Here is a 15,750-nt window from a genome sequence, read left to right on the forward strand (position 1 = left end):
TATGGTACAAAACTACTACTGTACATCTCAGTGTAGACGAGTGATGAATGCACAGACCGTTATATTGCAGAGAGTGGATGGTGAAAACTTGTGCACCAGTAAAACTGCCATGCGCCCAGTGAAACACAAAAGGCACACTCACAGAGAGACGAAAGATGGAAAAACAAGTAGAAATGATAGATCAACACAGGAGGCACTGATGCCAAGAGCTTGCAAGTACCTCTGCAGCACATTGTGACAGAACGGCAGTTTTTGACGCCCCGGAGTGAGATCGCATTGGAGCTGCAGCTCCAGATACAGTCAGCAAAAGTGTGCGAGTCAGTTTAGTTCTTCTTACAACCGGATATCTTCTTCATTACTAATTTTATAATATCCGTGAAGAATCAGGTGACACTGATAATATGATTTCCCCGTCTGCTCTAATGGAAGTAAACCTCTACCGCGATGGCTATTACACCATACAAACCAAGCTGAAAATTACTGGGAGGCAATCACGTCTGGCATGGCGCTGAACGACACGCATGACAATAAAAAGCCTAATAATCCACAGGATCTCAATGATCACCACATAATTACATCACGTTACACGCTGCATGTTACAGAGTCGCACGTTGATTTCGTTCTCACTTCATCCAGCCGAACGGGGAAGAAGGAAACTGCGAGACATACTTTTCACAGCAGACAGCGATATTCTCAGTCTCATCTAAAATTTAGCCGGAGCTGCGTTAGGGCTTTCACCTCACATCTAATGTCAGCGGATTTTCCCGCTGCCGCTGGACGGAGTCATTTTGAAAGTCTTCAGGCTGACAGCTGTGGCCTTTGCAGAGCTGGAAAATCAACCACCAGCACTCACAGTTTCTCTAAAGTGTGCCCGTTTTAGATTGTTTTTTTCTTTTTCAGTGCTGGATTTATTTATTTGTTTATTTTTTTTGTCACAGTAATGTTTCTTCATTTGATTCCAGCTCTACACAGGACAGAGTTGACCTTTTTATTTAAATGGTAAATTTAGATCTTTGGTCATAAATAATAAGAAAACAGATAAAAACACCCAAAAACAGTATATTACATATATTTATGATAAGAACACATGGATAAAATACTGTATATGTATAAAACAAGTATAAATACAAATATACTGCATGGCCACTTTGTTAGGTACATCTGTTGAACTGGTCATTAATGTAAATATCTAGTTAGCCAATCACATGGCAGCAACCTGATGAAATTCAAGCTGAATATTTGAGTATAGTCCATTTGAGGACTGAAAAAGAGGAAATATCCAGTCTGGGAGGAAATGCCGTGCTGATGTCAGAGGAAACAGCCAGACTGCCTCAAGCTTACAGTCGCTCGTTACTACAAACGTATTTTCTTGGCACACTTTGGATCCATTCATCCATCTCATGCAGAGCTAATCTCTGAATGCACAACATCACAAAAACTTTAAGCAGATGCAGCAGCAGAATACCACACTGGATGACATTCCTATCAGTTAAGAACAGGAAACTGAGGATACAGCTCATAATTATATCTAGTATCTAGTCTAATGAGTCTCGGTTTCTGCTCCAGAGTTCAGATGGTAGGGTCAGAATTTGATGTAGACAAAATGAAAGCATGATCTCTCCTCGCCTCCAACCCTTTGTGCCAGATGGCCGCCCGTCCCTGTGCTTGGTGACGCTGGAGGTTTCTTCCTTGTAAAAGAGAGTTTTTCCTTCCTGCTGTCGCCAAACAGCTTGCTCATACGGGGTCTTTGAGTTTGGGGGTTTTCTCTGAATTATTGTAGGGTTATGTTAAAGCCCCTTGAGGCAACTGTTATTGGGAGTTTGCACTATATAAATGTAGGATAAATTGAAAGCACAGATCAAACTGCCTTGTATAAACAGTTCAGGCTGGTGGTGTAATGGTGTATGGGACATTTTCTTGGCACACTTTTGGCTCCTTAGTACCAACTGAGCATCATTTAAACCCCACAGCCTAAATGAGTGTTGTTGCTGACCACGTCCTTCCCTTTCTGACCGCAGTGTACCCACCTTGTGATGGCTTGGTTTCTTGAACATGACAATAAGTTTACTGGCCTCCACAGTCACCTGATCTCAGACCAACAGAGCACCTTTTGGATATTTAAAGCATTTACTGTGTAATCCTGTCATGTCAACATGGACCAACATCTCTGAGGAATGTTTCCAGCACCTTGGTGAATCTATGCCATTAAGACTTGAAGCAGCTCTGAAGGCAAAAAAGCGGTCCAACCCAGTAATAGCAGGGTGTACCTAACAGAATGGCTGGTGAGTGTATATGGCAGCTCATAACAACCCTGCAATCATGCTGATGTTGCTACCACCCCACCCCAAAACACTACTGCAGAACCTTCCATCCACCACCTTCTTTTATCGCAGCATAGTTTTTAGACACTTTAAACAAACAAAGCTCTCTGGTTGGTTTTTAACCTTTAGACAGCGTGATGCTAGCTGTTTTACCTCTTAATGCTAATGCTAAGTCAAGCATCTCCTGGCTGTAGCTCCGAATAAAGAGAGATATTAAGCTTCTCATCATCATATTTCCCAGAATGCTAACTAATCCTAAGAAAGAGACACGGATCCTAACAGGCTTAAGCATGATTAATATGGCAGAGATTCCTAATAGTGCTATTAAAGCACGAGAGTGTTTCTGTTTGTTTTGATTTTTAATGGTACACAACATTTAGTCCAGTCACACAATATCACTACATGGGCGTAGAGCATAATGGAGTCACATGATTAAAGATTGACAGTGTGAGATAGAGGCACACTGCTACACCATAGCGAAAGGTGGATGTGCTGAAACTGCATGTGCGTGCATGTATCTGGCTCCGGCTCAATTTAAGTCGAGGGACTCCCCTAGGTCATCAACAATTTATAAAAATCTTCCCCTGTCCCCTCTGGACCCTAACCTACACACTAATTCCAATACAGAGATGGATCCCCGTTCTCCCAAAATGAACCTTTCTGGACACAATGGCACGAAGGCACAATAAACACACAACTCCTTCACACATAGACTCACACACACACATCTATCTCTGCGCTCCGACATGCTCGCACTCTGTCAGCAGCGGGAAAGTGTCCAGCTGCGAGGCTCCCTGCAAATTGCCAGTGATTACAGCGGTTTTGCAAAAATTCAGTGGAGGGAAGAGAGAGAGAGGAGGGAAAAGAAAAGGGGCAGACGAGTGAAAAAAAAGAAGGCAATCAATAAATTCTGAGCAGCGCGTCAAAGACTTTGACTTTCTAATCCATTTCTCTTCATCCGTCTGTGGTTTGTGTTTTGATGAGGCAGGGCTCTGTTGTGCATGGGCAGAATCAAAGGTGTTTGTTGATGGATGAAATTTCTGAGCTGTCTTTTCATGTCTTTGGGGCCTGTGAATATTCTAGATGGGGGAGGATAGAGGAGAATCCGATCGATAATCATTTAAACCTCAGATTTTATTCCTCACAGAAGAATGGCTTGTCAAGGTTGTGTGCTTTGGTTACACGGGGAAATGTCATGTCGATTACCATAAAAATGGGGAACGAAATGGTTATACTTTCACTTTTTCTTACAAATTTTGATTGTAACCTGCAGAATGGTGGACAGCTTTTCATTAGCTTTGCTAGCTCGTTTACTTCCCCTATACAAGGAGCAGCATCTGGAGCTAAAAAATGGAGCCAAAGCAGAAGTTGTGAAAACTGCAGTTCCCCTAGCTGCCACTTGAGGCTGGCTCAGGAGGGAGTCGATCCCTGTGGTCAATTTCATGTTAAAATCTCAAACTTTACAGCATTAACACTAAAACTGACCTGTACTGTATGTGTGATGAATTGAACATATTAATTAACAGAATCAGTCAAGTTATTTATTGGCGTCTGAGGGCCCATCACAGATTCCCATCGGTGACAGGTATTAGAGAGAACCCCCTGGAGTCTATGGCGTTATTTTTGTGCCACTATTCTGAGTGCACGTAAAAAAAATTTGAGCGCTCGTAAAAAAAGTTTGCAGGTGCAAGTGTTGTGTTTTGAGGAGAAATTTATTTTGAGCAAAGAAAAGCTGAATTTGAGTGAACAAAATTCATTCCTGCGTGCAAAAAATGTATTTCAGTGTTTGCTATTATCCATACACACACACACAATAGCAGCCCCTCTCGCTCAGTTTTTGCATTTGCGCTTGCTCGCAATGTGTTGCTCGCGCTCTCAACATTTCTGCCCATGCGCGCTCAACTCTTTCTGCACACCGTTATACTTGTGCCACAAAACCAGCCAATCACAGACTTGGATGCGAAAAAATCTGATTGGCTGTTCTGGTCTCCAATCAGATCGAAATGACGAAATGCAATATCCCAGAATGCATTTCGTCCAAAACTCAAACAAGGCAGTGGCGGAGGAACACAGAGTGGCGGAGTTTGAAATATTACTCTTTCTGGGTCACAAAATAAACTTTTGAGTTATTTTCATGCGAGAATGGTGCTGTGTAAACTTCAAATATTTGCTCGATCCATCAAGACATCACATATTTGCATAGCTGCTCTAACGTTTTCGGAGACCTGCCCGAGTTTTTGTTTTACATGAATTTCCATTGGGTCAAAACAATGTTCTGGACGGTTACAGGTATAAGTGAGCGGATTTTCTTTTCTTTTTATGCCAAACACCCCAGAATTTAATATTTGATGAAGATGGCAAGTTAGTGGCAGGCAGGATGTGGGCCCAAATGGCGATACCCAAGTCCAAATTAATAGAAGGAGGATGGAAGGTGCAAGGAAGTCCAAATACTAGGACTCTTAGGGGAAAACCTAGAAACAAGAGGGATAACATGACAAAAGACAAAGGGAGACACATCAGGTAATGAGGGGCGAGCTAACAGGTGGGAAGACAGCTTATCTGGTAAACGAGACAAATGAAGTAAAACCCAACACACGTCAGAGAAGAAAAAACAATCGCCAGAAGAAACAAGACACAAGTGAAAGGGAACAAAAGGACAAACACTGAGAGAAGACTCAGGGAACAGTAAGGGAACTATCAAACCCGTCATCTGAATCTAAACTAGGAACTACAGGCACAGATAATAAGAAACTCACGAGCACGAGGAATAATAACGAGGTAATATCGAAGTGGATTTTTGTGCAGACCATGCACCTCTGTGTGATTAGCTTCATAATTTTAAATGCTGGCTTACTCCAGCAACCACTCTCCAACCAGCCAGAGAACAATAGGCGGTCTTCAGGGAGTTGGTAACCGGTCTCTAAGCCCATGTGACTGGGGCCTTAGTTAACAGTGGAGCCTAGCTGTGTCCCATTTTCCGATCTCAAGGCTTTTACACACGGAGCCCATTGCAAAAATATTGACAAAAAATTCCAGGATTGTGAACTTGTCATGTAACGTATATACACATCGAAAGCATTACAATTTTACAAATGATTCATCGTCAAAAATGCACTTCGAAAAAATGGAGTCGACATCAAATGATGATTAGCTGGTCCTGATGTTTCAAAAAAAGAAAAGGAAGAAAATGAGATTCTGGGTTCATCCATTTCTCAGGAGAAGGTAGCAACAGGGAGAATTTAATGGTTTGATCCAGGAGCTGAAGCTGTAAAACGGCTGCTTTCGTACAGATTTCAGGATTTCAGTGCTGAAATCTTGCAGGTAGAGTTGGGACTGTATCTGAGGAGGCTGAGAGATCATTTCAGAGAGCCGACTGATCCAGAGCAACTTCTAGCTTGGTGTCTACTATTTTCATACCATTGTGTTTGCAACAGAGGTGCACACTTTGAGTTCAGAGCTTGGGGCCAAATGCAGTGATCTGATTGGTCAGATCTGTTTATTTGCATGTGAAAAATCTGAAAAAAGGAAGCTTGATCCTGAAGCTGCTTAAAGGCTGAGTCCAAAAATGTTTTTAATTCACGATATAATCATACGAATTTTACACCTCTGATGTGTAAAGACCTTTAGTAGTTTACACAGTCCCCAAACAAGTTAAAGATCTCTACGAGAGACCAAACATGTGGAGCTGCCAGTCCTGACGACTCCTCGTGAAGAAGGGACCAGGCGAAAATTGGTCATCCTGAGCTCATCAGCAACCGGCTCCAGCTGTACAGTTCCTGGGATTAAAGTGATAACGGTGTTAATCTGCATCGATTAACAAAAAAAACCCTCTTTTAACTAAAAAGTCTAAATACAAAAAGAAATACGAGGCTTCATAAAAGTTTTCTGTGGGAGACGACGAGGCTGAGCAGGCAAAGGTGGAAGATGTGGGGATATAAAAGTTTTTAATCAAACTCAGATCCCATTTTCATTTCAATTTACACCTTTCCGAGGCGAGTGGAGCGCAGCGGACGCCTGAAGGAACCTCCTCTCTCTTTTCTCCTCTTGTCTCTTGATCTCACATAACTCCACTCCTTCAGTCACTCATAAAAGAGCCTCATAGAAACGCAGAATGAGAGAATACAAAAACGCTCTGAATACAGGAAGACTCCTACAGCTCACCTCCGCGTGCTTTCACATCCATTTGGCAACTCGCAGCTGGCCTTTTTACGGCACGTTGTCATTTACGCTAAAGCGGGAAAAAAGACGTTAAAACAAAACTCAAAGGCCATCAATTTACTTTTTTTCTTTTTCTGCTACAGTAGGTCCTTATTTATGCCACAGTCTGCATTTCTCTTGTATTTATGCCTGCTTTCCCTCCGCCTCTTTGTCCTTGTCACATTCCTTATCTGTCATTTCTAATCTCCCGCTCACTGCCCACACCCACCCCGCTGTGCACACGAATCGCATGATTTAACCAGTTTCTCCTGAGCCGTGCTGTCCTCTGCCTCCCCACCTCTCTTTCTCTCTGTCCTCGCTTTATTTCTGTTTTCTGTTTTGCGCCAGAAGCGAAGATAGACTCATACTCGGTGGTTAACCCTTTGACTGCCTGCTCAACCATTTGGTTTAGCATATTTTGAGAGACTACATATAATGAACTGGAGTACTTAGCTTAACTCAACCTTATTGAGCCATCTCTACCACTTGGTTGAGTTATGTTATCCTAAAAAAAAACACTAGATGGCACTGTGTCAGGATATGGCAGGCCTCATCTGCCACCCTCCAACCAGGAAATCAGAAAGCAAAAAATCACTCTGGACACATGGACTGTTTTGGCTAAAAGTTTTAAAGGTAAGTACATTTTTCTGCAGTATAAACATGTCAGAGTCTTTACTGAACATGATTATGTCATTTGATACCAGAAAATAGCTGTAATAAATCCATAATATTTTTTTAAAAACATGCTCAACCAAACGGTTGATTTGTCAATTGATGGTAAGAGTAGCAAAACTTAGCTAATGTTTAGAACTGTTGTTTTAACATATGAAATTGACTATTTACTATTGAATATAAATAATTTAATGAAGTTTAATGAATGCTTGAAGTTCTAAAACATTAGAGATTCGATATAAGGCTTGCAGGGTTTTCACTGGCTCTGAAAAAGAAGATGCAGTTCTTCTAGGAAGGCTTAAACAGTCTTTACGGGGTCCAAGTAATCCTCAAGGAGGTCTGACAAGTTGTGACAGTTTTTGAGAAGGGACCACAGGTCTTTGAGAAGATTTAGGGAGTCCTGTGGCAGGTCCTTGAGGAGGTTCTGTATGTTAGAAGGAGGCCCTTGATGAGAAATCTTGATAAGAGAAAACAGGAACCACCAAGGAGTACCGGAATGATAAAGAGACCATCCTGATTCTTGAGGTGCTTCTGCTGGTCCTTGATATGAACCTGAAGAAGCTTGGTAGTTCTTACTGGGGTCCCAGAAGTTCTTGGTAGGTAGTGGTCCTTGACCACGCAGAAGACATCTGTGGCAGCTTCAGTGGGTCATTGCTAATGTTCCAGTGATTCAAGCTGCTCTTGTATGTTGAGGGCATAATAAATGTCCAGCACCTAGACACCTCATTGGGTGTCAAGTGCATTGGCACTGTTCGACCAAATCGCACAGGTGGAGCCACTTTGATGACAGACAAAGAGCTGATGAAGAGAGAGCGTGGAGCTTTTGACTACAGGTCTGCTGAAGGTGTGATTGCAGTTAAATGGTTTGACAACAAATGTGTGAACCTGCTAAGTAATGCTTCTGGGATCATGCCACTTTCAACTGTCAAACGCTGGAGCAAAGAGTCCAAGGCGAAAGTTATGATCCCATGCCCATCACTCATCCCTGCATACAATGAGCATATGGGAGGGATAGATCTCTCTGACATGCTGGTACACCTGTACAAGACCCCAGTCAAGTCTACAAGATGGTACCTGTCACTCTTTGGTTACATGCTTGATCTGTCCATTGCAAATTCCTGGCTGGTCTACAAGAGGGAATGTGGACAACTAAACCAGAAACCAATCACACTCAAAAGATTCCGCCTGGCAGTTGCGCATAGCTTGAAACAAGTCAACAAGCCAGCATCCAAAGTTGCCCGACCATCATCCAGCTCTCCACCACCACCAAAGAAACGATACACCCCAAGACCCTCACAACCACAGCCAGATGTGCGATATGACTGCTTTGGGCATTGGCCACTTCACTGTGACAAGCGAGGCCGATGCAATTACTGTCCAAAGGGCGTCTCAAGATGGAAATGCCAAAAATGCAATGTTTTCTTGTGCTTGAATGCCAGTCAGGAATGCTTTGCAGTGTACCACCAGAAGATCTAATCATCAAGGGGTATTGGTGAAGTTGCATGAACGGCAAAAGAAAAGAGCCAGAACTGTTTCAGTGTGTTCTCAAATTTTTCCAGTGCAAAATGGTAATGGTATATAATATACCACCAGAATTTTCTGGAAAATAAAATAAAAAATGTTAGTGCTGTTCCAACACTACAGTGAAAAGTTTATGTTAACAACAGGTCAAAGTGAATATGTATGTTTATGAATTTTCGGTAATTGCAGATCAGGTTTTTGATCAAATTTACAATATTTTGGTGTTTTATACATTTTGTGGTTTGTTATTATAACGGCCACTGTTGAAATGGAATCCAACAATGTTTGATGTTTTACTACCACAATAAAGTGGGTCAAATACAAAATTGGGTAGTTATTGTTTTGCAAAATGAGTATAACCTTTACTTTTTTCTACTAGTTATGTCTGTATAACTTTATGTAGTTGTACCATAGAGAGACATCTCAACCGTTTGGTAGAGGGTAATATTTAAAAAACTATAAGGTGTGTATGAATTTTTTTTTTTGATTGTGATCATTATTGACCTAAAGGAATAGAAAATATGGACAAATAATTTTTTCATTGTATTTTTCTTGGTGAGGCAGTCAAAGGGTTAAAAGCTCCAGCTCTGTCAGACCTTTTGCTTCTTTCTTTTCTCTGTATGCGTGTGCTCCCCGGAGCCCGGACCTGAGGCAGGGTGGGGCTGAGCTGTCTGTATCTGGGTATCGATCTCACACAGACACACACACATGAAACACACATACTATGAGCAATGCTTTGCTGATGGGAGGCTGGCTGACCCGAGATCAGATCAGACACTGATTCAGCCTCCTTCGGAGATGAACACACCTTTGATTTTCTGCGTGTCTCTCTGATTGTGTGTGTGTTTGTTTGCTGCGATGTGCGCATGGGTCAGAGGAATCGAGACGGATAATGATGGCTGCTGGCTTTGTGTCCCCAAAAAAAAGTGAGCTCAAACACGCAGGACGCCAGCAGTGGACGAATATCAATCCACCGACTATAGCAGCCTATAGTAACAGCGGACATAGCGGGCCAGTCTAGACGCGCCACATGGTCAATAAATTGCCTCGGTTCAATGTACGTGCAGTCTCTGTTTATTGAAAGTGTTTCAAGCGGGTGTAAAGCTTAATAACAGTTTGTCCATTCAAGGTGACATTTGGTAATTTATGATTTGGTTCAATACCGCTCTCACATCTGCGTGGCGCCCAGCTGGAGCCCAGTTTAACGTGAACACCCGGCCATGCTCTGTCAAAGCAGAAAAGAAAAATACACCTTTCTCTGCAAAGCTCACTAATTATTGTGTTGTTCCCCATTTAATTTGTACACAAACAGAAATGCGAGAGCGGTCTCATGAAAATTAATCTTCATTTTCTACCCTTGGTCCCCATTTTCTCGGCATTAGCCGTTTAATGATTTACTTTGTGTAAATTAGCTCTGTGTAACAGCATTCATTGTAGGCGAAAGCCAGTGCAGTTTCTGTGCTGGAATCAAATTACCTACATATTAAGGAGCGGTTCACAGTAAATCGTGTAGTGTGTAATTCACAGCTCTTTTTTTTTTGTCTGTAATTCGCTCTTAATGGCATCAAGCTGAGAACACGCTGCAGCTGAGGGGACGTGGCACTTCATATGATGTACGCCGGGCAATAATAAGCCCCAAAAACATTTAACATTGATCATCCGACCTAAAATAAAAGTGTGCACACTATATTACTCATTGGCCTTTCAGGTACAAAAGGTTTGTGACGTGGCCACTCCCAGCTATTGAAGGCAGGATGGATCCATACTTTCATGGAAGAATATCACAGGAGAAATCAGACCACCGGGTCACGTTTCTCCAATCTTTTATTGTCCAGTGTCGTTGAGCTTGTGCAAACTGTAGCCTCAGTTTCCTGTTGTTAGCTGACAGGAACAGAACAGAATAGAACAGCCCTTTATTGACATTGTACATTTACAAAGAAATTATGGAAAGCATTGGCACTCAGTGTGGTCTGCTGCTGTTGTAGCCCATCTGCTTCAAGGTTCAATGTACATTCAGAGATGCTCTTCTGCATATGTTGGTTGTAAGCACAGAACGTTGCACGTTGTTACTGTAGAAGGTTGTTATCTAAATTCTGCCCAGTTTTATTCTAAAGTTTGCCTCTTATGAGGATCAGAATTTATAAAATGGGGTTGTTGGGATTGCAGGAGGGAGAGCAGGTCATCTGCTATCTGGCAGGTTGGTGTTTTGATCCGAAAGCATTTTGTGACATGTATGCTTAGGTAGAGTAGAAAAGAATAGAAAAACACCATATAAGAACCAGAACCACTAAAGTGGACGTCATGTTGTAGTTAGCGAAGCTTGAAGATAGCGATTAAAGCTATTAGCTAATCAGGAAGTACATAGAAGAAGGGGGCCAAGGAATGTTAAATGTGACTGCTTTTTCGAACTGGAGGATTTTGTTCCCTGCTGGTCATGGAAAAGAATTCCGGTTTTAGGTACTTCTTCCTCCTTCATTTCATTTTTCCCATCTTGAAGTCACGGCCATGTCTGTGGAGGCATCTTGCAGATGACGTTAGCTAGCGTTAGCTGATAACTTAGCAGCCTCTTGTAAAAATATCACTTCTGGCTCCAATAAATGAAAAAGAAAACAAAAAAACAAAACACTGATGAGAAGAAACTCAAGCCTTTAAATCTAAAGTCCACAGATTGGTGGGTGACATAATGGCTAGATCCAGTTGTCCGACGTCCAACTCGTCAGCTAGGTAGCAGAGTCGAACATCGTGCTATTGCTATGCTAATGGTAGGATAAGGAAATGACCGTTACTGGTTGATTCTGGCCACACTGTAAAAGCATTCGCCTGATTTCTGGAGACAGAACATAAAACACAAGTCATAATATAAACTTTTTGGTGCCATATATTTTTCATATGTGGTTGGTAATCTTGGCTGCGTTTGGGCTGCAATTTTGCAACACTGTGCTAACATTAGCATTTTATGGAAGACCAGTGAGGATTATAACCACACGTTTTGTTTCCCTGTGAGCACAAAATAATTATCTTGATCTCAACATAAGCCTTGAAACAATAACATTTGTTTGATTATGAAAAAACAAATTATATATATATATATATATATATATATATATATATATATATATATATATATATATATATATATATATATATATATATATATATTTGTGCTAAATATGTATTCTCTAGTTCATTATGTTGACATCATGAAAGAAGCTGAGTGTTTGTCCATGATTATAAAGTAATCTCTCTGGGATTTTAAGAAAACAAGCTTTTTATGCCCATGTTGTGAGCATTTCCCCACTCCTTGCAGGATTTCTTTCTTCCATCTAAAGGCAGTTTTATCAGCTAATTATGTTCTCTTCACCATGCGAATGCTAAACGTGTCTGCACTGGTTGCTTTGGGTCTTCCCTGCTTCTTTTCCTTCACTTCTTGGCCTGTCTTAACCTCGGACCATGCTCTCCGCCACGCATTTTCCCGCTCCACTTGCAAAGCCATCATAAACAACCCTCAACTGCTAATTATGCACTGACAACAGTGCGCTATAAATCAGCGGCTGGCTAATGAATTCCAGCAGATTCGGAGCGTGTGTGTGAGTTTGGAGGAGAGAGTAGGGTGGTATGAATGGAAATAGCACTCTTGTTTTTGCTTAAGTCTCCAAGAATTTTTTGCATTTTCATTCATTGTGCTGCCCCCCATATGGAGAATGGCAGGAGGACTGAGTGATCGTTGCAGACACTGTGTGCAGGCATTAGTGTCTGTAAATATGAGAATGAGCAAACAGCATGGATAGAGCAGTCAATGAAATAGAGATTCTTACCCAGAGAGTCCATTTTAAAAGGTGATCATTTAACATCAATGTTCATTTACCCAGACTACAGAAATGTTTGACACCTGTATAAAACTAGCAGCTCAGGTTGTGAAGCTGTACAGTACAGTGCTGCACTGACAAACCCGCTGATGATGCTATGATGTGATCAAATGTAAATAAAAGTGCTGTGTTGCGATTTGGTGAGACCTGCAGTGATGTATGGTTTAGAAACAGTGGCTCTGACAGAAAGACAGCAGGCAGAGCTGGAGATGCTCAGATTTTCATTGACAGTGACCAAAAAGACATGAGTACATCAGAGGGACGGCTCAGGCAGAGCGGTTTGGAGACAAAGTTAGAGAGACAAGGCTGGGATGGTTTGGACATGTGCAGATGACAGAAAGAGGATATATTGGACAAAGGATGTTGAAGATGGAGCTGCCAAGGAGGAGAGGAAGATCTCAGAGGAGGTTTGTCAGTGTAGTGAAGGAGGACATGAGGGGAAGGAGGGTTGGTGTGACAGAGAAGGATGGTGGAGATGAAGGTAGATGATCCACTGTAGCAGACCATAAAGGGGGTAGTCAAAAGAAGAAGAAGAAGAGACAAGTCGGACATGAGCTGGCGTCTCACTTTAGAGGGTGGTACAGAAGAAGAAGAAGGACAGAGGACATGTATTTAACACCATCATTAATTTAGGAAAATACAGGCGAGCTTAAAGTCTAAATATTCTCCCTGTTAGTGCTTTTATTAACCTAATTTCTTCGAGTGAATGATTGTGGGGGATGCAGTGATCTGTGATCTAAAAATAGCTCGGGACAGGGCACCACTACTTCCAGTGCCCTTGATTAGCATCTTAGCGTAGCATGGGAACATGCTCACAGTCGCTAATCAGCTTTAAACACATTTGTCATTAGCTGTGCACATCTGTAGCCCTAAACAGAAGTATTGAACACACAGAAGTGTTTACTGGATGATGGCAGCGGAAGAAACCTGAAGATCACCTTCTTCTTATTATTAATCATCCTAAAAATAATAATGCTGGTCCACTGTTCCTCCAGAGCAACACATCCCCAACCTCATCCAGAATCACCCTGAGGGGCATGAAGCGATGAAAAGTCATTCGATCCGCCCGTATAAGCAGCATTCATGATCTGGGGGCAGTGAGTGATTGCACAGAAAATAATGACGATGCACTTAGAGTTATGCCAATTTTTTTAAGTTAATTTAGTGAGAATAATAAGAAACTCCTTCACATGCCTCCTCAGCGTTTTTGGCTCCATCTAATCCACTGTGGTGACATCCTTGATGCTTTCCAGCAGACCACCGCTTTGGCCTGATGCGTATTGTATCGTGCAAAAAGAGGGTGGATGGGTATTGTGCGTCTATGCTAATGGAAGGGAGGCCATAAAAATAGCTGCTAAAGTGCAAAGCCTGTCTCGTACAATAATTTATTCACATTAGATTCGACTGCATACGCAGGAGCCATATGGGCGCTCGCTCCGTGTTTACGCCGGGCGCTTTTACACAGCTACTGTATTAATGTGTTTTCCCCAGGCAGCACGGGAGCGCTTTAGGACGGTATTCATCAAAAGTGCACTGGAGCCCCGTTGTGAGTCAAACTGCGCGTTGTTGTGTTTTGGCAGCTGAATGATTTTCACAAAGGGCACTCGTTACTTTCAATTGTCTGGACGTGTCCACGACAATCGAGTTGCTTCCAGGTTGCACATCTTTTTTTTTTTTCTCTCCCCGTGAACGAGCTACAGTCCGCTGACATTTCAGCAAATGTCACTGATTAGATGTAGCGATGTTTTGTCAGTGCAACAGCAATATTTTTACAGCGCTGCCTTTTCAAATACCGCTCATTTGCATCTTAAAAGCTGAGAACAGTCCTTAAGAAGTGCAACTGTTTAAACCCTGAAGCTCTTGTGCCTTTTCTCTCTTTGTCTCCCTTTTCTACTTTTTTTTTGTCTGTGTGTTTTGGATTTTACTTCGAAACCGTCTCCCTCTTGCGCCGTTACTCTTTTGTCTTCATTAACTGATCCTTCTTTCTTTAATTTGCCCAACTTTTTCCCCCTCAACTCTCCGACCAACCACTGCCTCCATCTCGCTCCCTCTCCTCCTCTCGCTTTTCTCCCTTCCCGTCTCTCCAGCTCCTGACATGAGTGAAGAGGCCCGCTGAGATAAAACACAATGTCAGAGCATGCCTCAGCTCTCTTCGCTGAGTGGGAAAATTGACTGGGATTGTCTGTGGCAGTCCCCACTCGCAGCAGTCTGTGGCCCGTGATCCTTAAAGTGCTGCGCTAATTAGTTTTCTCTGTCCCTGCCTTCGTCCTAACACACACATATATTCCCTCTCTGCACACACACACCAAAATAATCTTTTCTTTTGTGCTGCGTTGCTTCTTTGCCTATCTATGATGTAACAGTGTACGGAAAGCACAGACTTATCTCCTCAGGGGTTTTTGTTGTGTGACACACAAGCAGCACATGAAGGTAGCGGTAGGGGCAGAGGTTAGCACGGCCGAACGGCTAAAGTCGAGATTAGGTGGATACAGTATTTCTTAAATGACTCTTTAGAAGAGGCAAACACTAAATTAGCAGCATAGCAACAAAAATCTCGTACAAAAAAGATATGTTGTGATGTATTTTGACCAGTCGCCTGCAGCTGAGTTAGCTAACCCCAATCTGTTTAGTTTTGCTTTTGGTCTCAGATACTAGAGACAGTCCTACAGGCTGGTTGTGAAGTTAAAAAATGACTGATTGCTGATTGGTTGTCAAGGGTTGCTGGGTGTTTCGTTGTGAAATTGCTTGCATATGCTACACCAAACACTTACTTGTGATTGCTTTGGTTGCTAGCAGATGGTCACGGTTGACCACACACGGACATTGCTACAAATACTTCATCCTGCACATTTCAAAAGGTGCAAAATTTACTTTGAATATTTTTGCTGGATTTTTTGCTATTGCTTTTGTGTTTGCAGACACGTCAGCGTGGCAAACTATGGACAAATTACGGCAATCTACAAGAAGCCAAAGCAATTGCAAGGAGGTTTTCGATGCAGCACAGTATACCTCTTTGCAATCAACTCCAGGAACTGTTCACCCAGCTGTCAGGGAATGAGGCCTTAATGGCTCACAGCTGAGTGAAACCTCTGTTGCTGAGTGACAGGTTTAAAGGTTTCTTGTTCCCATCTTCACCTGGTCTCCATCAGTGTTACCAGTTTGGTCAAATGGGT

This window comes from Oreochromis niloticus, linkage group LG3 (assembly GCF_001858045.2).
Source record: "Oreochromis niloticus isolate F11D_XX linkage group LG3, O_niloticus_UMD_NMBU, whole genome shotgun sequence".
NCBI classification, from domain to species: domain Eukaryota; kingdom Metazoa; phylum Chordata; class Actinopteri; order Cichliformes; family Cichlidae; genus Oreochromis; species Oreochromis niloticus.